Source organism: Ranitomeya imitator, chromosome 1 (genome assembly GCF_032444005.1).
Source record: "Ranitomeya imitator isolate aRanImi1 chromosome 1, aRanImi1.pri, whole genome shotgun sequence".
Taxonomy (NCBI): Eukaryota; Metazoa; Chordata; class Amphibia; order Anura; family Dendrobatidae; genus Ranitomeya; species Ranitomeya imitator.
In genome coordinates, this window is record NC_091282.1 from 377927508 (window position 1) to 377951132 (window position 23625).

Genomic DNA, 23625 nt, shown 5'->3' on the forward strand with positions numbered 1-23625 from the left:
AAAAAAAGTAAAATGTTCATTTTTTTTTCCTTCCACATTCCTTTAATTCCTATGAAGAAACTGAAGGGAAAAAAACCTTCTAGAATGTGGTTTTGAAGGATGCGGTCTTTAGAATTAAGTCACTTTGGGGTATTTTCTTTCAAATAGGCCCCTCAAAGTCACTTTAAAATTGTGTTATGTCCCCAAAACAAATGGTTTTGTAAATTTTATTGGAAAAATATGAAATTGCTGATAAACTTTTAATCCTAACTTCCTAACAAAAAAATTATGTTTAAAAAATGATGCAGATGTAAAGTAGACATATGGGAAATGTTATTACTTAACTATTTTGTGTGTTAGAACTATGTGATTTAAGGGCATAAAAATAAAATTTTGGAAATTGCGAAATTTTAATTTTTTTGGTAAATTGTTTATATTTTCATAAATAAACGCAAATCATATCAACCAAAATTCAGCACCTACATGAAGTACAACACGTCATGAAAAAACATTCACAGAATCACTGGGATATGTTAAAGCGTTCCAGAGTTATTACCACATAAAGGGACAATGGTTAGATTTGGAAAATGAGGCTCGGTCATAACACACAAAGTGGCTTGGTCTTTAAGGGGTTATAAAAAAACACAAAGATGAATCAAGCTATTTGTGTCCTCTTTCAGAAAGATCAGAAGGGGAAGGCTCCTTCTGCAGCCAGTTGTCTTAGAGCTAGACACAATATAGTTAGGAGGTGGGTAGAAATGGGTGATCACTAGGAACAAGGAGAGATTATATTTAATTCTGTTTAAAATATGATTAGAATGTCTGGGATTGTTTATTTGTTGTGTGTGAATTTTCTATGTTCCGTTGTCCTTTAAAACATTTGTAGAAAACAATTCATAGCTGCTTTCTTAACCACAAAATTGTTCTTATTTTTCTCTAAACTTTGTATCACTTCTCTGGAAAATGGGACAGGACAGTATCAGAAAATGGGAGTGGTACTAGTATTTTTGAGTAATTGCATGTAGTGCAGTGCTGGGATCTTGGGTTCAAATCCCACCAAGGACAACATCTGAAAGGAGTTTGTATGTTCTCCCCGTGTTTGCATGGGCTTCTTCCTGTTCTCCGGTTTCCTCCCACATTCCAAAGACATACTGATAGGGAATTTAGAGTGTGAGCCCCAATGGGGACAGTGGTTATAATATATGTAAAGCGCTGTGGAATTAATGGTGCTATATAAGTGAGTAAAATAAATAAATAAAAATGTAGTGTTACTTTAAACAGCAGTCTAGTAGTGACTAGTGATGAGCGAGCATACTCGGTAATGCTCATTACTCGCCCAAACATCGCTGTACTCGTAGTACTCGGCAAGCACTGAGCATTTCCGGGTTTGCTTGGCGGGAGCTCGGGTCTCCGTCCTGCATGATTGGCGCTGTTTACAGAGCCAATCAACATGCAGGGATTGTCTGCCATGCACTGTAATGCCACAGCTATCTTTGTTGTGGTATTACAGTGACTGGCTGGCCGCACAGCGTCATCAGGTCTATAAGAGACCTGGCACCGCCCAGCTCGGAGCATTCAGCACTGGAATCAGACAGTGTAGGGAGAGCTCCTGCTGAGATAGGGTCAGAATTGTGCTTTTATTAGTGTGGGTCTACCATTGTTGAATCCACATATCCAGCTAAACCAACAGTCCTTCTAAGGACTAACTACGGGGTCTAAAAAAGACTAAGAAAGAAAACCGACTACAAGTCCATTACAAAAGTAATAGAGTGCTAATACTAAGATTACACCACCAGGTGTCAGTGTATCCACATCTTATATTAAATGACCAGGAATAAACATCTGAACGCGATCAATACGGTACAATTAAGATAATCTCAAATAACGTACACAATAATATGATGTGTTCCTGGTCTCCTGGATGGGCGCCCTCCCCAACGCGCGTTTTGGCACGCTGCCTTCGTCAGGGGCCTGGTGGTGTAATCTTAGTATTAGAACTCTATTACTTTTGTACCCAATGTATTGTGATTGCAGTGGTACACTGTGACACATAACTACGCATTGTTGAATTTTTTTTTGCACTATTTGCACTTTACTCTGTTTATTGATGTTTGATATATGCACAATACATAACATTTTGGTTTTGGTAATACACTATATATTTTTACACTTTTTGATATATTTTTTAATTTTTTTAATCTTTGGATATATATTTTGGATAATTGTACACTGTAATATTTCCACATCTGTCTTATTTAACCTGGGCAGAATGCGCCCCTTTTTGTAGCATACAAATATACTATGCTAATTTATTGGAGTATTATTTGATGTAGCTTTTGAACTTCGATCATTTTTAACCTGGCATATTAATAAAATAAAATACCGTATATACTCGAGTATAAGCCGACCCGAGTATAAGCCGACCCCCCTAATTTTGCCACAAAAAACTGGGAAAACTTATTGACTCGAGTATAAGCCTAGGGTGGAAATGCAGCATTTACCGGTGAATTTCAAAAATAAAAATAGATCATTATTTCCCCATAGCTGTGCCATATAGTGCTCTGCACCGTTCATATTTCCCCATAGCTGTGCCCCATATAGTGCTCTGCACCGTTCATTGTGCCCCATAGCTGTGCCATATACGGTGCTCTGCACCGTTCATTGTGCCCCATTGCTGTGCCATATAAGGTGCTCTGCACCGTTCATTGTGCCCCATTGCTGTGCCATATACAGTGCTCTGCACCGTTCATTGTGCCCCATTGCTGTGCCATATACGGTGCTCTGCACCGTTCATTGTGCCCCATTGCTGTGCCATATACAGTGCTCTGCACCGTTCATTGTGCCCCATTGCTGTGCCATATACGGTGCTCTGCACCGTTCATTGTGCCCCATTGCTGTGCCATATACAGTGCTCTGCACCGTTCATTGTGCCCCATTGCTGTGCCATATACGGTGCTCTGCACCGTTCATTGTGCCCCATTGCTGTGCCATATACAGTGCTCTGCACCGTTCATTGTGCCCCATATCTGTGCCCATATACGGTGCTCTGCTCCATTCATTGTGCCCCATTGCTGTGCCATATACGGTGCTCTGCACCGTTCATTGTGCCCCATATCTGTGCCCATATACGGTGCTCTGCACCGTTCATTGTGCCCCATTGCTGTGCCATATACGGTGCTCTGCACCGTTCATTGTGCCCCATTGCTGTGCCATATACGGTGCTTTGCACCGTTCATTGTGCCCCATTGCTGTGCCATATACGGTGCTTTGCACCGTTCATTGTGCCCCATTGCTGTGCCATATACGGTGCTCTGCACCGTTCATTGTGCCCCATAGAAATCTCTGCCGCCGCTGCTGCAATAAAAAAAAACACCACATACTCACCTCCCTTGATTGCAACTCCCGGCGTCTCGTTCCGGCGCCTCCATCTTCCCGGCGTCTCTGCTCTGACTGATCAGGCAGAGGGCGCCGCGCACACTGTATGCGTCATCGCGCCCTCTGCCTGAACAGTCAGAGCGCAGACGCCGGGAAGATGGAGGCGCCGGCCGGGAAGATGGAGCAGCGCCCGGCGGCTGGAACGAGGACAGGTGAATATGCTATACTTACCTAGTCCTGGCGATCCTCGCGCTGTCCCTCTGCCTGGTCTTCGGTGCCGCAGCTCTTCCTGTCAGCGGTCACCGGCACCGCTGATTAGAGGAATGAATAGGCGGCTCCGCCCCTATGGGAGGTGGAGCCGCTTATTCATATCTCTAATGAGCGGTCCCACGTGACCGCTGAAGAGGGGAAGAAGCTGCAGCACAGAAGCCCGTGGGACGGCAGGGACAGCGCGAGGATCGCTGGGACTAGGTAAGTATACCTCATCGCCCTCACCCCCTCACCCGCCGACCCTGCCACCCACATTGACTCGAGTATAAGCCGAGAGGGGCACTTTCAGCCCAAAAATTTGGGCTGAAAATCTCGGCTTATACACGAGTATATATGGTAATTTATATTTGTCATACTCTGGACTTGTAGTCGGTTTTCTTTCTTGGTCTTTTTTTTATTGTTTTTTTCTGTTTGTCCATTTCTATTTCGGTCCATTCTCACAGTACTGCTTACTTAAGGTGGTGGTTTAATATTTTACAATTTTGATTAATTTATCACTACATTGACATATATACCCCCCCTTGGTTATTTGGCACTCTGGGTTATGTTCCCTTTTCTTGTGATTTTTTGTTAATTACGGGGTCTATAGATTGCAGTGCTAGGTAGGCAGGGGAGTATATGTGCGCATAGCCACATCAGTGCAAGGCATGCAGGCACTCTACACTGTGTTCCAAATTATTATGCAAATTGGATTTAAGTGTCATAAAGATTTAATTGTTTTGTTTGCAAATAAACTCATGGATGGTATTGTGTCTCAGGGCTCAATGGATCACTGAATTCAATCTTAAACACATGTGATAATTAGTTTTCCTGGTGATTCAAAATAAAGGAAAACTACTTAAAAATTATGTTCCACATTATTAAGCAGGCCACAGTTTTCAAGCAACATGGGAAAGAAAAATGATCTCTGCTCCCTAAAAGCATCAAATAGTGCAATGCCTTGGTCAAGGGATGAAAACATTAGATATTTCCCTAAAACTTAAGCGTTATCATTGTACTGTGAAGAGATTTGTGGCTGAATCTGAGCACAGACGTGTTTGTGCTGATAAAGGCATAATGAGGAAGATTTCTGCCAGACAAATTCATGGGATTAAGAGAGCAGCTGCCAAAATACCATTACAAAGCAGCAAACAGTTATTTGAAGCTGCTGGTGCCTCTGGAGTCCCTTGAACCTCAAGGTGTAGGATCCTTCAAAGGCTTGCTGTGGTGCATAAACCTACTATTCAGCCACCCTTAAACAGTGTTCACAAGCAGAAATGGTAAAAGTGGGCCCAGACATACATGAAGACTAATTTCCAAATAGTCTTGTTTACTGATGAGTGTCAAGCAACCCTGGATGGTCCAGATGGATGGAGTAGTGGATGGTTGGTGGATTGCCACCATTTCCCAACAAGGCTGTGACGTCAGCAAGGAGGTGGAGTCACATTTTGGGCGAGTCACATTTTGGGCCAGAATCACGGGGAAACAGCTGGTAGGACGCTTTAAGGTTCCTGAAGGTGTGAAAATGACCTCTGCAAAGTATTTAGAGTTTCTGACTGACAACTTTCTTCCATGGTCTACAAAGCAGAAACGTGCCTTCAGGAGCAAAATCATCTTCATGCATGATAATGCACCATCTCATGCTGCAAATAAACCTCTGAGTCATTGGCTGCTATGGGCATAAAAGGAGATAAACTCATGGTGTGGCCACCATCTTCACCTGACCTCAACCGTACAGAGAACCTTTGAAGTATCATCAAGCAAAAGATCTATGAGGGTGGGAGGCAGTTCATATCAAAACAGCAGCTCTGGGAGGAATGAAATACAAGCAGAAACTCTCCAAAAACTCACAAGTTTTGATGCAAGAATTGTGAAGGTGATATCAAAGAAGGGGTCCTATGTTAACATGTAACTTGGCCTGTTAGGAGGTTTTGGAGTTAAATAGCCATGTTGTTCAGTGAATGTGACCTCCTAATGCTGCAAATTCCACAAATGAGCATTTTCAGTTCTTTAAAACATATCAAATGTATAGAAATTCTACTGTGCCTAATAATTTGGAACAGTGCATTTTGAGTTTTAATTTTTTTTGGAGATTATACTGTTATCATTGGGAGATTTCTTCAATAAAATTCGATGTATAATCTAACGGGTGATGACTTTTATTTGACTGTCATTTGCACCGACCATTTAGGAAAATCCGAGAAAAATATGATTTGCATAATAATTTGGAACACAGTGTATATGGCTATATAGATATTGCATACATCAAGAGGGTCCATTACTGTCTGCTGCAGCCTATTACATATATATCTAGCTCCAGGTATCAGTGGCTAGCAATAATATTTTTTGGCACCTTAATCCTGTTTTTTTTATTCCAAAGAAATCCAGACCCCCTTTTTTTCTCCAATTGATTGTTGACAATGCAGACTACAACTAGATCATTTTAATACTACAGCGTGAAAATCCAGCAATTTTAAACGGCTTTGCCCATCCCAGGCTGACTGGCGCAGAAAATTGTGTCATTTTTTGTGGTACTGTAGTATTTTTTGAGTGTATTATAAAAATGTTGACACCATTTCACTGACCCAAATAAAATGTAGCTATTCCAAAAATATTTAGCTTGCAAAAGAAATTTAGCTGCCAAAAAAAATTTAGCTGCTCAAAAAATATTTAGCTGCCCCCCAAAAATTTAGCTGCCCCAAAAATATTCAGCTACAGTTCATATATTTAACACTGTGTTTTGTCCGCCACACGCATTGCATATCATTGCGCTAAATATTTTACAATTTTAGTCCTTCAAATAATTTTTTTTGTAGTGTTATAGCCTAGTTATTGACAATTTTGGTGGGCAAAAAAAAAATCCAGGCCAAATATTTAACAGTGTGCTATCTCCGTCAAAAGCCTGATCTATCTGTGGCCTACAAATTATGGCATTTCAGGCCTACATTCTCCTTTTTTGCCTGTGTCTTACCATAATTCTATCCAGTATTTTTTGTTAAAAAAAAAACCATACATGCCACATATTGAACAGTCTGATATCTCCGTTAGATGCTTGATCTATTTGTGGGCTACAAATTGTAGCATTTCATGGCTACATTTCCCTTTTTTTGGTGTGTCTTACGCTAGTTCAATAGACTACTTTGGGGTAAAAAATTTAAAAATACAGGCCACATATTGAACAGTCTGGTATCTCTGTCAAATGCCAGATCTATCTGTGGGCTACAAACTGTGGCATTTCAGGGCTACATTGCCCTTTTTTTGCTGTGTCTTACCCTAGTTCAATAGACTACTTTGGGGTAAAAAAATTTAAAATACAGGCCACATATTGAACAGTCTGGTATCTCCATCAAACGCCTCCTCTATCTGTGTGCTAAAAATTGTGGCATTTCAGGCCTACATTTTCCCTTTTTGCCTATGTCTTACCGTAATTCTATACAGTATTTTTTGGTAAAAAAAACAAACATACAGGCCACATATTGAACAGTGTGCAATCTCCTTCAGAAGCCTGATCTATCTGTGGCCTACGAATTGTGGCATTTCAGGCCTACATTCTCCTTTTTTGCCTGTGTCCTACCATAATTCTATACAGTATTTTTCATTTAAAAAAATATATATATATACAGGCCACATATTGAACAGTCTGGTATCTCCATCAGACACCTGATCTATCTTTGGGCTACAAATTGTAGCATTTCATGGCTACATTTCCCTTTTTTTGGTGTGTCTTACGCTAGTTGAATAGACTACTTTGGGGTAAATAATTTAAAAATACAGGCCACATATTGAACAGTCTGGTATCTCTGTCAAACGCCAGATCTATCTGTGGGCTACAAATTGTGGCATTTCAGGGCTACATTGCCCTTTTTTTGCTGTGTCTTACCTTAGTTAAATAGACTACTTTGGGCTAAAAAATTTAAAAATACAGGCCACTTATTGAACAGTCTGGTATCTCTATCAAACGCCTCCTCTATCTGTGTGCTAAAAATTGTGGCATTTCAGGCCTACATTTTCCTTTTTTGCCTGTGTCTTACCGTAATTCTATACAGTATTTTTTTGTAAAAAAACAAACATACAGTCCTTATAAAATGGGCAAGGCACGTAGTAAAGGACGGGAAAGTGGATGTGATGCTGATGGTGCATGCAGAGGCTGAGGCCATGGGCAAGCTGAAAGTAGGCCACAACAAACACCCACATCTTCGCGCTCGACCTTCCTGTCCCAATTACTAGGGGACCGCAGCACACCACTATTGAACCCAGAGCAGTGTCAAAAGGTTGTTGGTTGGATAGCGGATAATGCTTTACCACCACCACCACGTCTTCCACTACGTCAAGCCTGAGTAGCCGTGAGTCTGGTCCACATATTACTCACCCTGAGCCTCCTTCCTCCCACTATGCCGAGTGCCTGGAGACAACTGATCCCACACTCCAAAGAGCTGTTCACTTTTCCATTTATAGATTCGGGACTCTCAGCCGGTCCACTTAAAGCAGGGCAAGATGAGATGGCATGTAGTGATGCACAAATATTTGAGCAGCCACGCAAATGAAGGCGACAGTGGGAAAGTGACACAAGAGGTGGACAATGATGAGACACAATTGCCAGAAAGTTGGGAGGAGGACCAGGGTGCGGATGTGGAAGACAAAGTGGTGGATGATATAGTAACTGACCCAACCTGGCATGAGGACATGCAGAGTGAGGACAGCAGCACATATGGGGAAGGAGGCATAGCACCCCAACAGGCAGGAAGAAGCAGTGTGGTGGCTGCAGACAGAAGGCGTGCATCCTTTCCCCAACATGACGAAAGTTGCCAGTACAAGTGTTAGGTCTTCCCAATTCTGGTTGTTTTTTAAAGACTTTGCCGATGCAGGTGACATCACTGCTTCTTCCACTGTTTTGCGTGCAAGCCAATTCCCTGTCCATGGTGCATGCGAAGATGCCTCGTGCCCTGCACCTGTCGTAGCCCACAGTCAACTAGCACCATCATCAGGCACGTCCTTGTCACAGCGCAGCCTTCAGTTGCCCATAGCCCAGTCATTGGAATGCAAGCGGAAATACACAGCCAACGCCCCACAGTCCACAGTACTAAATTCACACATTTCTCATCTGCTTGCGTTCAAAATGTTTCCTTTTAGGCTCGTGGAGACAGAAGCTTTCCGCAACCTTATGGCGGCAGCCATCCCAAGGTACTAAGTCTACAGCCGCCACTATTTCTCCTGGTGTGCCATACCGGCATAACACCAGCACGTGTCCCACAACATTACTCGTGCCTTCAACAATGCTGTTACTGGGAAAGTCCACCTAAGCACGGACTCGTGGACAAAAATGCTTGTGGGCAGGGATGGTACATCTCACTGATGGCACGCTGGGTTAACATAGTGGAAGCCGGAACCCTGTCAGACCGATGGATGGAACATGTCCTCCCTATGCTAGGATTGTGGGCCCTACATCAATCAAGGTTGCCCCCACAGTCTACAGCTCCTGCACCTCCTCCTCCTCTTCTTCAGCCTCTATCTCTGAAATTAGCACATCAGTCACAAACTGGATGCACTGCAGCACTGCCTCAGCCAAGCGGCAACAGGCTGTGCTGAAGCTAATCTGCTTAGGTGACAAACTGCACAATGCTTAAAAGTTGTAGACAGCTCTGAAAGAGCAGTCAGATTTGTGGCTGACACCGCTGAACCTAGTCAGGCATGGTCGTGTGTGACAATGGCTGGAACCTGGTGGTGGCTCTGAAATGGGGTGAGCTCACACACGTACCATGCCTGCCCATGTGCTTAACCTCATCATTCAATGGTTTCTCAAAAGCTACCTGGAACTGCCGGATCTGCTTGTGAAAGTATGCCGCCTGTTTGCCCATTTTAGAAAGTCAGCTATAGCTTCAGCCTACCTTGCTGTGCTTCAGCAGCGTTTGCAGCTTCCGGCTCACCGACTGGTGTGTGATGTCCCCACGCATTGGAACTATACACTGGATATGTTGGAAAGGATTTGTGAGTTGAAGAGGGCAGTTGTTGACTACCAGCATCAACAAGGCCGTCGTTATTCAGTTCACACTCCACACAAGACCTCAGGAGTGGAAATGGATGTTAGACATATATACCATCCTACAAAATGTTGAGGACTCCATCAAGATGGTGATCGGCGATGACGCCATAATTAGCGTCACCATCCCACTTCTCTGCATTCTGAAAAGCTCTCTGCTCACAATGAAAGAGGATGCACGGAGTGGAGCACGAGGACATGGAGCAAGGAACTATACAGGGTGATTACACACAGCCCAGCCTCATGTCGTCTCAATGTGGATTGGTAGACAATGAGGAAGAGGAGGAAGAACAGGAGCTACTTTTATGTGCTATAGACGTACTACAAGCACAACTGTCATACCGTCTGTTCAGCGTGGATGGCCTGAGGACAGGGAGGAGGAGGAGGACAGCATGGTCAGTTGTCCTGTTGGTGAGGACACGGAAGTCTTGCCTGTTAGCAGTCTGGCACGCATGGCTGACTTTATGTTGTGCTGCCTTTCCCAAGTCCCTCGCATTCTGAAAATTTTCATCGACTCTCATTACTGGTTGGTGACACTTCTAGACCCATGCTACAAGGAAAACAGGTCTACTAAAATGATGCAGTACCAGAGGGCCCTTGTTGCGGAATTACTAAAAGAATTCCCATCTGAGAATGCTGAAGGCAGATGTCATAGTTCTTTGGACAACCAAGGAGTACAGGTGAGAGAGACAACTCCAATCTAGCAGAAGCAAGGGAACACTGGCAAAGTTCTTGGGGAGTTTTCTCAGACCCTCCCATCGCTCTGGCACAGAGGCAAGGGGTACTGTCACAAGGAGTGCAATGTTTTGGAAGATGCTGAGGGAGTAACTTGCTGACCGTACCGTGATTCCTGGGTGCCCTTTAATTATTGGGTATCCTGTTATGATCTGGTGGCCTAGGAGCAGCATGAGACGTACTCTGGAGAAGGTGGTACCTGTACTGACCGCAAACCCTGAACTTAGCACCGCAACTAGAAGTAGCCGTGGGGAGTACCTAACACTCCCTAGACCCCTCGACACAGCCTAAGAACTAACTTCCCCTAAAGACAGAAACGGGAAAACTATCTTGCCCCAGAGAAAATCCCCAAAGGATAGACAGCCCCCTACAAATATTGACTGTGAGAGGAGGGGGAAATAACATACGCAGACTTGAAATGAGGATTTAGCATAGGAGGCCATTCTAGCTAAAAAGAAAGAATAGGACAGAGTACTATGCGGTCAGTATTAAAACACTAGAAAATATCCACCACAGAAAATACAAATCTCCACATCTGACTAAAGACATGGAGGGTATATCTGCATCTCCAGAGACACAGCTTGGCTGCAAAAAAATCCTTCACAGACAAAGCTGGACAAGACAAAACATGAAAATGCACAGAACTATAAGGTCCACAGCAGGTGGACAGCAAAAACAAAGCCAGAACTTATCTTTGTTGAAAAGAACAGCAAAACAGGAGAGACCAGGTATGGATGTGAATCCTCCAAAAACAATGGACAACTGGCACTGACTAAAGGATAAAGCAGGACTAAATAGCCCAGCCCAAATTGCAAAAAGTGGATACATGTTGTGAATTCAGCTTTTGGGCTCCCTCCGGTGGTTGTAGAGGGTAATGCAGTGGTGCCTGGATTGCAGGAGTGGACATGTGTATCTACTAAATGCAGGACTGACTGGGGTATATAGCTTTGCAGGATCCTTTAGTCAGTGCCAGTTGTCCATTGTTCTTGAAGGATTCACTTATCTGCTGGTCTCTCCAGTTTGCTGTGTTTTTCTACAAAGTTAAGTCCTGGCTTTGTTTTTGCTGTCCACCTGCAGTGGACCTTATAGTTCTGTGCATTTTCATGTTTTTGTCTTGTCCAGCTTAGTCTGTGAAGGATTTTTTGCAGCCTAGCTATTTCTCTGGAGATGCAGATATACCCCCCATGTCTTTAGTCAGATGTGGCGATCCGTATTTTCTGCTGTGGATATTTTCTAGTGTTTTTGTACTGACCGCATAGTACTCTGTTCTATTCTTTCTTTTTAGCTAGTATGGCCTCCTATGCTAAAATCTGATTTCATATCTGCGTATGTTATTTCCCTCTCCTCTCACAGTCATTATTTGTGGGGGGCTATCTATCCTTTGGGGATTTTCTCTGAGGCAAGATAAGTTTCCTGTTTTTGTCTTTAGGGGTAGTTAGATCTTAGGCTGTGCCGAGGGGTCTAGGGAGTGTTAGGTAACCCCCACAGCTACTTTTAGTTGCGCTGCTAGGTTCAGGGTTTGCGGTCAGTACAGGGACCACCTTCTCCAGAGTACGTCTCATGCTGCTCCAAGGCCACCAGATCATAACAGGCAATATACTATGTGACTGGGCAATATACTATGTGACTGGGCAATATACTATGTGACTGGGCAAGCTGGGCAATATACTACGTAGATGGGCAACATACTATGTGACTGGGCAATATACTACATGAACTACGTGGCTGGGCAATATACTACGTGGACATACATATTCTAGAATACCCGTTGCATTAGAATCGGGCCACCATCTAGTATATATACAGTGGGGCAAAAAAGTATTTAGTCAGTCAGCAATAGTGCAAGTTCCACCACTTAAAAAGATGAGAGGCGTCTGTAATTTACATCATAGGTAGACCTCAACTATGGGAGACAAACTGAGAAAAAAAATCCAGAAAATCACATTGTCTGTTTTTTTAACATTTTATTTGCATATTATGGTAGAAAATAAGTATTTGGTCAGAAACAAACAATCAAGATTTCAGGCTCTCACAGACCTGTAACTTCTTCTTTAAGAGTCTCCTCTTTCCTCCACTCATTACCTGTAGTAATGGCACCTGTTTAAACTTGTTATCAGTATAAAAAGACACCTGTGCACACCCTCAAACAGTCTGACTCCAAACTCCACTATGGTGAAGACCAAAGAGCTGTCAAAGGACACCAGAAACAAAATTGTAGCTTTGCACCAGGCTGGGAAGACTGAATCTGCAATAGCCAACCAGCTTGGAGTGAAGAAATCAACAGTGGGAGCAATAATTAGAAAATAGAAGACATACAAGACCACTGATAATCTCCCTCGATCTGGGGCTCCACGCAAAATCCCACCCCGTGGGGTCAGAATGATCACAAGAACGGTGAGCAAAAATCCCAGAACCACGCGGGGGGACCTAGTGAATGAACTGCAGAGAGCTGGGACCAATGTAACAAGGCCTACCATAAGTAACACACTACGCCACCATGGACTCAGATCCTGCAGTGCCAGACGTGTCTCACTGCTTAAGCCAGTACATGTCCGGGCCCGTCTGAAGTTTGCTAGAGAGCATTTGGATGATCCAGAGGAGTTTTGGGAGAATGTCCTATGGTCTGATGAAACCAAACTGGAACTGTTTGGTAGAAACACAACTTGTCGTGTTTGGAGGAAAAAGAATACTGAGTTGCATCCATCAAACACCATACCTACTGTAAAGCATGGTGGTGGAAACATCATGCTTTGGGGCTGTTTCTCTGCAAAGAATGAATGGGGCCATGTATCGTGAGATTTTGAGTGCAAACCTCCTTCCATCAGCAAGGGCATTGAAGATGAAACGTGGCTGGGTCTTTCAACATGACAATGATCCAAAGCACACCGCCAGGGCAACGAAGGAGTGGCTTCGTAAGAAGCATTTCAAGGTCCTGAAGTGGCCTAGCCAGTCTCCAGATCTCAACCCTATAGAAAACCTTTGCAGGGAGTTGAAAGTCCGTGTTGCCAAGCGAAAAGCCAAAAACATCACTGCTCTAGAGGAGATCTGCATGGAGGAATGGGCCAACATACCAACAACAGTGTGTGGCAACCTTGTGAAGACTTACAGAAAACGTTTGACCTCTGTCATTGCCAACAAAGGATATATTACAAAGTATTGTGATGAAATTTTGTTTCTGACCAAATAATTATTTTCCACCATAATATGCAAATAAAATGTTAAAAAAAACAGACAATGTGATTTTCTGGATTTTTTTTTTCTCAGTTTGTCTCCCATAGTTGAGGTCTAACTATGATGTAAATTTCAGACGCCTCTCATCTTTTTAAGTGGTGGAACTTGCACTATTGCTGACTGACTAAATACTTTTTTTCCCCACTGTATATATATATATATATATATATACATATATCTCCACATTGTGTACTGTGTATAACTACACTATATACTTACTGTATATAACCACACTAAGTACTGTGTATAACTACACTATATACTTACTGTATATAACCACATTATGTACTGTGTATAACTACACAATATACTTACTGTATATAACCACACTATGTACTGTGTATAACTGCACTATATACTTACGGAAAATAACAACACTATGTACTGTGTATAACTACACTATATATTACTGTTAGTAATGAGCGAATATACTCGTTACTCGAGATTTGCCGAGCACGCTCGGGTGACCTCCGAGTATTTTTTAGTGCTCGGAGATTTAGTTTTCATCGCCGCAGCTGAATGATTTACAGCTGCTAGCCAACATAAGTACATGTGGGGATTCCCTAGCAACCAGGCAACCCCCACATGTACTTACGCTGGCTAACAGATGTAAATCATTCAGCTGCGGCGATGAAAACTAAATCTCCGAGCACTAAAAAAAATACTCGGAGGTCACCAGAGCGTGCTCTGGAAATCTCGAGTAACGAGTATATTCGCTCATCACTAATTACTGTATATAACCACACTGTGTACTGTGTATAACTACAGTATATAAATCTGTAATATAACGCTGGGAGCGTCACTCTGTCCGAAGCCTTTATAGACTGCGCAAGCGCAAGCGCAAGTGCCGGCGCAGTCTGGGCCTCACAGAGTGACGCTCCCAGGAGATCGCGGTATGCGTAAACACTGAATGCACACCGCGATCTCCACCGGAGAGTCAGGGACCGCCAGGAGGGTAAGTATATTCACCTGTCCCCCGTTCCAGCGCTGCGTGCGGCTCCATGTTCCGGGTCCTCTGCTGTGACGTTCCCAGTTCAGAGGGCGCGATGACGCGCTTAATGCGTGCCGGCGCCGCCCTCTGACTGAACAGTCACAGCAGAGGACCCGGAAGATGGCAGCGCACAGCGGTGGAACGGACAGACAGGTGAGTATAGCAAGTGCTGGGGGCCTGAGCTAGCGGTGACTCCGGCACCTGACCCCCACAGCGCGCCGGTGTCCCCGCCTGCTCAGGCCCCCAGCACTCGGCGCCCAGCGACGATAGGTGAGTATGGTATTTTTTTTTTATATATATATGGCAGCAGCATACGGGGCATATATAATGGAGCATCTTATGGGGGGCATATAATACAATGGTGGCGCAGGATGGGAGCAGCACATGACAGAACGGGCGCAGGATGGCAGCAGCACATGACAGAACAGGCGCAGGATGGCGGCAGCAGCACATGACAGAACGGGCGCAGGATGGCAGCAGCACATGACAGAACGGGCGCAGGATGGCAGCAGCACATGACAGAACGGGTGCAGGATGGCAGCAGCACATGACAACGGGCGCAGGATGGCAGCAGCACATGACAGAACGGGCGCAGGATGGCAGCAGCACATGACAGAACGGGCGCAGGATGGCAGCAACACATGACAGAACGGGTGCAGGATGGCAGCAGCACATGACAGAACGGGCGCAGGATGGCAGCAGCACATGACAGAACGGGCGCAGGATGGCAGCAGCACATGACAGAACGGGCGCAGGATGGCAGCAGCACATGACAGAACGGGCGCAGGATGGGAGCAGCACATGACAGAACGGGCGCAGGATGGGAGCAGCACATGACAGAACGGGCGCAGGATGGCAGCAGCACATGACAGAACAGGCGCAGGATGGGAGCAGCACATGACAGAACAGGGGCGCAGGATGGGAGCAGCACATGACAGAACAGGGGTGCAGGATGGCAGCAGCACATGACAGAACGGGGGCGCAGGATGGGAGCAGCACATGACAGAACGGGGGCGCAGGATGGCAGCAGCACATGACAGAACGGGCGCAGGATGGGAGCAGCACACGACAGAACAGAAGCGCAGGATGGGAGCAGCACATGACAGAACGGGGGCGCAGGATGGGAGCAGCACATGACAGAACGGGCGCAAGATGGGAGCATCACATGACAGAACGGGGGCACAGGATGGCAGCAGCACATGACAGAACGGGCGCAGGATGGGAGCAGCACATGACAGAACAGGGGCGCAGGATGGAAGCAGCACATGAAAGAACGGGGGCACAGGATGGGAGCAGCACATGACAGAACGGGGCACAGGATGGGAGCAGCACATGACAGAATGGGGGCAGCAAATGACAGAATGGAGGTGCAGGATGGGTGCAACACATGGCAGGATGGGGGCGCAGGATGGGTGCAGCACATGACAGGATGGGGACGCAGGATGGAGCAGCACATGTCAGAATGGGGGTACAGGATGGGAGCAGCACATGTCAGAATGGGGGTGCAGGATGGGTGCAGCACATGTCAGGATGGGGACGCAGGATGGAGCAGCACATGTCAGAATGGGGGTACAGGATGGAGCAGCACATGTCAGGATGGGTGCAGCACATGTCAGGATGGGGACGCAGGATGGAGCAGCTCATGACAGGATGGGGGACGCAGGATGGAGCAGCACATACCAGGATGGAGACCATATACCAATATAGATGCTCGCCACCCGAGCGTAGAACGGGTTCAATAGCTAGTACTGTATATAATCATTGATGGTGGATAGCTTTTCATTCTAGAATTACCCTTATAATTATACAGTAACCCTAAGGCACCAGAGTGTATCTCTGCCAATGTTTAAGGTGAAAGACTATAAGGCTATGTTCACACGCTGTGGATTTTGCTGCGGAGCCGCAGCAGTTTCCCATGCGTTTACAGTACAATGTAAACCTAAGGGAAACGCACTCCGCAGTGCAAATGCTGTGGAAAAAAACGTATGGAGACACAGCAGTTTACATTCCGCAGCATGTCAATTCTTTGTGCGGATTCCGCAGCGGTTATACACCTGCTCCAGAATAGGAAACCGCAGGTGTAAAACCGCAGTGGAATCCGCACAAAAAACGCAGTAAATCCACTGTAAATTCGCAGGAAAAAAGCACGTTTTTTGCCCTGCGGATTTGGAAATATCCGCAGAGGATCATTCTAGTGTGCACATACCCTAACATGTTGGTACAGGGACTGCCATTTGAGTTCTGCGACAGTTATAGCGGCAGTAATACTATGGAATGATCTAACATAGCGGAAATACCTTGACTCATCTACTATTTTCTGCCTGCGGACACTTATTACACCGATTCATAGCTGACGCTTAAGATACTAGGTCTAAGTCCTGTTTCATGAAGGAGGCGCAATCCTGTCAGCAACACATTGTACCTAGTGTCACTCGTATAGACTTGTGGAGCTGTTTAGCGCGGGAAACCAGAGCCAAATTCTCTGGACCCCAGTAACGGCGTTCTGATTGGCTAATAGATAACACTTGCACCTGTGCAGAGGAGAAGTAGTTCTGTTCTGTGACTCCTCCGCTATTGGCTGGCTAGGATGGAGGGTGGGGGCGTGCAACTGCTTTGCGCTCTGTGATTGGTGGAATGACTATTACTATACACACTGATGACAGATGCACTAGGGAACCTGTGTCAGCTGGCGAGCACTTTACAATCGGCACTGATGTCGCTGTGTGTACACGCGGTTTTATAGATACTCTTCTCATCGGACACATAGTTGGAGCTGTCATTTTATTTCCTATTATTATTATTCACAGTTTTTAATTTGTTAGTCATTAAATCTGTAATACCAGGGAGGGTAAATCCGGAGGAGCTAGAACAGGAGAAAGGGCTTGGAGAAGACTCGTCCATTCGTCATTATGTTTTATTATCCCAATGTCCTACAGAGGCGGACGGGCTGCTTCTCTACCGTATGGTAGGTGATAAATGCTGTACAGATAATGTACTACTGTATATAATAGTGTACTGCTGTATATATAATGTACTATGTGCTGTATATGTAATGTACTATGTGCTGTATATAATAGTATACTATGTGCTGTATATGTAATGTACTATGTGCTGTATATAATAGTATACTATGTGCTGTATATATAATGTACTATGTGCTGTATATAATAGTATACTATGTGCTGTATATATAATGTACTATGTGCTGTATATGTAGTGTACTATGTGCTGTATATATAGTGTACTATGTGCTGTATATATAGTGTACTATGTGCTGTATATAATAGTATACTATGTGCTGTATATGTAATGTACTATGTGCTGTATATGTAGTGTACTATGTGCTGTATATATAGTGTACTATGTGCTGTATATAATAGTATACTATGTGCTGTATATGTAATGTACTATGTGCTGTATATGTAGTGTACTATGTGCTGTATATGTAGTGTACTATGTGCTGTATATAATAGTATACTATGTGCTGTATATGTAATGTACTATGTGCTGTATATATAATGTACTATGTGCTGTATATGTAATGTACTATGTGCTGTATATAATAGTATACTATGTGCTGTATATATAATGTACTATGTGCTGTATATATAATAGTGTACAATGTGCTGTATATGTAATGTACTATGTGCTGTATATGTAATGTACTATGTGCTGTATATATAATGTACTATGTGCTGTATATGTAATGTACTATGTGCTGTATATAATAGTATACTATGTGCTGTATATATAATGTACTATGTGCTGTATATATAATAGTGTACAATGTGCTGTATATGTAATGTACTATGTGCTGTATATATAATGTACTATGTGCTGTATATATAATGTACTATGTGCTGTATATGTAATGTACTATGTGCTGTATATATAATGTACTATGTGCTGTATATGTAATGTACTATGTGCTGTATATAATAGTATACTATGTGCTGTATATATAATGTACTATGTGCTGTATATATAATAGTGTACAATGTGCTGTATATGTAATGTACTATGTGCTGTATATATAATGTACTATGTGCTGTATATATAATGTACTATGTGCTGTATATATAATGTACTATGTGCTGTATATGTAGTGTACTATGTGCTGTATATGTAATGTACTATGTGCTGTATATATAGAGTACTATGTGCTGTATATAATAGTATACTATGTGCTGTATATATAGAGTACTATGTGCTGTATATAATAGTATACTATGTGCTGTAAATATAGAGTACTATGTGCTGTATATATAGTGTACTATGTGCTGTATATATAGTGTACTATGTGCTGTATATATAGTGTACTATGTGCTGTATATATAGTGTACTATGTGCTGTATATATAGTGTACTATGTGCTGTATATGTAATGTACTATGTGCTGTATATATAGAGTACTATGTGCTGTATATAATAGTGTACTGCTGTATATATAATGTACTATGTGCTGTATATGTAATGTACTATGTGCTGTATATAATAGTATACTATGTGCTGTATATATAGAGTACTATGTGCTGTATATATAATGTACTATGTGCTGTATATATAATAGTGTACAATGTGCTGTATATGTAATGTACTATGTGCTGTATATATAATGTACTATGTGCTGTATATGTAGTGTACTATGTGCTGTATATGTAATGTACTATGTGCTGTATATATAGAGTACTATGTGCTGTATATAATAGTATACTATGTGCTGTATATATAGAGTACTATGTGCTGTATATAATAGTATACTATGTGCTGTATATATAGAGTACTATGTGCTGTATATATAGTGTACTATGTGCTGTATATATAGAGTACTATGTGCTGTATATAATAGTGTACTGCTGTATATATAATGTACTATGTGCTGTATATGTAATGTACTATGTGCTGTATATATAGTGTACTATGTGCTGTATATATAGAGTACTATGTGCTGTATATAATAGTGTACTGCTGTATATATAATGTACTATGTGCTGTATATGTAGTGTACTATGTGCTGTATATAATAGTGTACTGCTGTATATATAGTGTACTATGTGCTGTATATATAATGTACTATGTGCTGTATATGTAATGTACTATGTGCTGTATATAATAGTATACTATGTGCTGTATATATAGAGTACTATGTGCTGTATATATAGTGTACTATGTGCTGTATATATAGTGTACTATGTGCTGTATATATAGTGTACTATGTGCTGTATATATAGTGTACTATGTGCTGTATATATAGTGTACTATGTGCTGTATATATAGTGTACTATGTGCTGTATATATAGTGTACTATGTGCTGTATATATAGTGTACTATGTGCTGTATATATAGTGTACTATGTGCTGTATATGTAATGTACTATGTGCTGTATATATAGTGTACTATGTGCTGTATATATAGTGTACTATGTGCTGTATATATAGTGTACTATGTGCTGTATATATAGTGTACTATGTGGTATATATATAGTGTACTATGTGCTGTATATATAGTGTACTATGTGCTGTATATATAGTGTACTATGTGCTGTATATATAGTGTACTATGTGCTGTATATGTAATGTACTATGTGCTGTATATGTAATGTACTATGTGCTGTATATATAGTGTACTATGTGCTGTATATATAGTGTACTATGTGCTGTATATGTAATGTACTATGTGCTGTATATGTAATGTACTATGTGCTGTATATATAGTGTACTATGTGCTGTATATATAGTGTACTATGTGCTGTATATATAGTGTACTATGTGCTGTATATATAGTGTACTATGTGCTGTATATGTAGTGTACTATGTGCTGTATATGTAGTGTACTATGTGCTGTATATATAGTGTACTATGTGCTGTATATGTAATGTACAATGTGCTGTATATGTAATGTACTATGTGCTGTATATATAGTGTATTATGTGCTGTATATATAGTGTACTATGTGCTGTATATATAATGTACTATGTGCTGTATATAATAGTATACTATGTGCTGTATATATAGAGTACTATGTGCTGTATATGTAGTGTACTATGTGCTGTATATATAGTGTACTATGTGCTGTATATGTAGTGTACTATGTGCTGTATATGTAGTGTACTATGTGCTGTATATGTAATGTACTATGTGCTGTATATGTAATGTACTATGTGCTGTATATATAATGTACTATGTGCTGTATATATAGTGTACTATGTGCTGTATATATAGAGTACTATGTGCTGTATATATAATGTACTATGTGCTGCATATATAGTGTACTATGTGCTGTATATATAGTGTACTATGTGCTGTATATGTAATGTACAATGTGCTGTATATGTAATGTACAATGTGCTGTATATGTAATGTACTATGTGCTGTATATGTAATGTACTATGTGCTGTATATATAGTGTACTATGTGCTGTATATATAGTGTACTATGTGCTGTATATGTAATGTACTATGTGCTGTATATGTAATGTACTATGTGCTGTATATGTAATGTACTATGTGCTGTATATATAGTGTACTATGTGCTGTATATATAGTGTACTATGTGCTGTATATATAGTGTACTATGTGCTGTATATGTAATGTACTATGTGCTGTATATGTAATGTACTATGTGCTGTATATATAGTGTACTATGTGCTGTATATATAGTGTACTATGTGCTGTATATGTAATGTACTATGTGCTGTATATGTAATGTACTATGTGCTGTATATATAGTGTACTATGTGCTGTATATATAGTGTACTATGTGCTGTATATGTAATGTACTATGTGCTGTATATGTAATGTACTATGTGCTGTATATATAGTGTACTATGTGCTGTATATATAGTGTACTATGTGCTGTATATATAGTGTACTATGTGCTGTATATATAGTGTACTATGTGCTGTATATGTAGTGTACTATGTGCTGTATATGTAGTGTACTATGTGCTGTATATATAGTGTACTATGTGCTGTATATGTAATGTACAATGTGCTGTATATGTAATGTACTATGTGCTGTATATATAGTGTATTATGTGCTGTATATATAGTGTACTATGTGCTGTATATATAATGTACTATGTGCTGTATATAATAGTATACTATGTGCTGTATATATAGAGTACTATGTGCTGTATATGTAGTGTACTATGTGCTGTATATATAGTGTACTATGTGCTGTATATGTAGTGTACTATGTGCTGTATATGTAGTGTACTATGTGCTGTATATGTAATGTACTATGTGCTGTATATGTAATGTACTATGTGCTGTATATATAGTGTACTATGTGCTTTATATATAGTGTACTATGTGCTGTATATATAGTGTACTATGTGCTGTATATATAGTGTACTATGTGCTGTATATATAGTGTACTATGTGCTGTATATATAGTGTACTATGTGCTGTATATGTAATGTACAATGTGCTGTATATGTAATGTACTATGTGCTGTATATATAGTGTATTATGTGCTGTATATATAGTGTACTATGTGCTGTATATATAATGTACTATGTGCTGTATATAATAGTATACTATGTGCTGTATATATAGAGTACTATGTGCTGTATATGTAGTGTACTATGTGCTGTATATATAGTGTACTATGTGCTGTATATGTAGTGTACTATGTGCTGTATATGTAGTGTACTATGTGCTGTATATATAGTGTACTATGTGCTGTATATGTAATGTACTATGTGCTGTATATGTAATGTACTATGTGCTGTATATGTAATGTACTATGTGCTGTATATGTAATGTACTATGTGCTGTATATATAGTGTACTATGTGCTGTATATATAGTGTACTATGTGCTGTATATGTAATGTACAATGTGCTGTATATGTAATGTACAATGTGCTGTATATGTAATGTACAATGTGCTGTATATGTAATGTACTATGTGCTGTATATATAGTGTACTATGTGCTGTATATATAGTGTACTATGTGCTGTATATGTAATGTACTATGTGCTGTATATGTAATGTACTATGTGCTGTATATGTAATGTACTATGTGCTGTATATATAGTGTACTATGTGCTGTATATATAGTGTACTATGTGCTGTATATGTAATGTACTATGTGCTGTATATGTAATGTACTATGTGCTGTATATATAGTGTATTATGTGCTGTATATATAGTGTACTATGTGCTGTATATATAATGTACTATGTGCTGTATATAATAGTATACTATGTGCTGTATATATAGAGTACTATGTGCTGTATATGTAGTGTACTATGTGCTGTATATATAGTGTACTATGTGCTGTATATGTAGTGTACTATGTGCTGTATATGTAGTGTACTATGTGCTGTATATGTAATGTACTATGTGCTGTATATGTAATGTACTATGTGCTGTATATATAATGTACTATGTGCTGTATATATAGTGTACTATGTGCTGTATATATAGAGTACTATGTGCTGTATATATAATGTACTATGTGCTGTATATATAATGTACTATGTGCTCTATATGTAATGTACTATGTGCTGTATATATAGTGTATTATGTGCTGTATATGTAGTGTACTATGTGCTGTATATATAGTGTACTATGTGCTGTATATGTAGTGTACTATGTGCTGTATATGTAGTGTACTATGTGCTGTATATGTAATGTACTATGTGCTGTATATGTAATGTACTATGTGCTGTATATATAGTGTACTATGTGCTGTATATATAGTGTACTATGTGCTGTATATATAGTGTACTATGTGCTGTATATATAGTGTACTATGTGCTGTATATATAGTGTACTATGTGCTGTATATATAGTGTACTATGTGCTGTATATGTAATGTACAATGTGCTGTATATGTAATGTACTATGTGCTGTATATATAGTGTATTATGTGCTGTATATATAGTGTACTATGTGCTGTATATATAATGTACTATGTGCTGTATATAATAGTATACTATGTGCTGTATATATAGAGTACTATGTGCTGTATATGTAGTGTACTATGTGCTGTATATATAGTGTACTATGTGCTGTATATGT